The 1693-nt window shown below is 32.6% G+C and overlaps 1 non-coding gene across 1 annotated transcript; it reads left to right on the plus strand.

Moving 5' to 3' along the window:
- The first annotated feature begins 260 nt into the window (after nucleotides 1-260).
- On the plus strand, nucleotides 261-368 carry LOC112730814 (small nucleolar RNA R71). Its single transcript, XR_003166622.1, has one exon. It is a non-coding gene; the product is annotated as a small nucleolar RNA R71 (small nucleolar RNA).
- Nucleotides 369-1693: the final 1325 nt, after the last annotated feature.

Here is a 1693-nt window from a genome sequence, read left to right on the forward strand (position 1 = left end):
TGAGTCAATATTTTATTCTGAGCCAATATGGCATTCAGAGTATCAATTTCAAGAACTCCCTTATTCATAGGCATCCCATTACTCACAGGATTCCTCTCAGAAGTGTACATGAACTGGTTATTAGCAACCATGTTAATGAGTTCTTGAGCTTCTGCAGGCATTTTGTTTAAGTGAATGGATTCACCTGCAGAGGTATCCAATGACATTTTAGCTAATTCAGACAGACCATCATAGAATATGTCCAGGATGGTCCATTCTGAAAGCATGTCTGAAGGACACTTTTTGGTCAGCTCTTTGTATCTCTCCCAAGCTTCATAGAGGGATTCACCTTCTTTCTGTCTGAAGGTCTGAACATCCACTCTAAGCTTACTCAGCTTTTGACGAGGAAAGAACTTGGCTAAGAAAGCCTTGACCAGCTTATCCCAAGAGTTCAGGCTATCCTTAGGTTGAGAGTCCAACCATATTCTAGCTCTGTCTCTCATAGCAAAAGGGAAAAGCATGAGACTGTAGACTTCAGGATCTACTCCATTAGTCTTAACAGTATCATATATCTGCAAGAATTCAGTTAAGAACTGAAAAGGATCTTCAGATGGAAGTCCATGAAACTTGCAGTTCTGCTGCATCAGAGAAACTAATTGAGGTTTAAGCTCAAAATTGTTTGCTCCAATGGCAGGAATGGAGATGCTTCTTCCATGTAAATTGGAATTAGGTGCAGTAAAGTCACCAAGCATCCTCCTTGCATTATTATTATTTTCGGCTGCCATCTCCTCTTCTTGTTCGAAAATTTCTGAAAGGTGCTTGCTGGATTGTTGTAATTTAGCTTCTCTTAGTTTCCTCTTCAGAGTCCTTTCAGGTTCTGGATCTGCTTCAACAAGAATGTTTTTGTCCTTGCTCCTGCTCATACGAAAAAGAGGGACAGAAAAATAATAATAATAGGGGTCTTTTTACCATAGTATTGAGGTCCCTGTGTGAGTAGAAGAAAAGAAGAAGAAAAAATTCGAACACAGATGGAAGAGGGGGTTCGAATTTGGGTGAGATGAAGTGTTAGTAGATGAATAAACAAATAGAAGGAGATAAGAGAGAGAGAGAATTTTCGAAAATTATTTTTGAAAAAGAGTTAGTGATTTTCGAAAATAGTTTTTGAAAAAGGTTAGTAATTTTTCGAAAATTAAAATAAAAAATTAAAATAATTAGTTATTTAAAAAGAAATTTTGAAAAAGAGGGAAGATATTTTCAAAAATTAGAGAGAGGGTTAGTTAGGTAGTTTTGAAAAAGATAAGAACCAAACAAAAAGTTAGTTAGTTAGTTGAAACAAATTTGAAAATCAATTTTGAAAAGATAAGATGATAAGAAGTTAGAAAGGATATTTTAAAATCAAATTTTGAAAAAGATAAGATAAAGAGATATTTTTGAAAAGATATGATTAAAATTAGTTTTGAAAAAGATTTGATTTTTAAAATCACAATTAATGACTTGATTCACAAGAAATCACAAGATATGATTCTAGAACTCAAAGTTTGAATCTTTCTTAACAAGCAAGTAACAAACTTGAATTTTTTTGAATCAAAACATTAATTGATGATGTTATTTTCGAAAATTAGGAGATAAAGATAAGAAAAATATTTTTGAAAAATATTTTTTTTTTAAATTTTCGAAAATGGATAAGAAAAATGAAAAAGATTTGATTTTTGAA

This window comes from Arachis hypogaea, chromosome 12, assembly GCF_003086295.3.
Source record: "Arachis hypogaea cultivar Tifrunner chromosome 12, arahy.Tifrunner.gnm2.J5K5, whole genome shotgun sequence".
Lineage (NCBI taxonomy): Eukaryota > Viridiplantae > Streptophyta > Magnoliopsida > Fabales > Fabaceae > Arachis > Arachis hypogaea.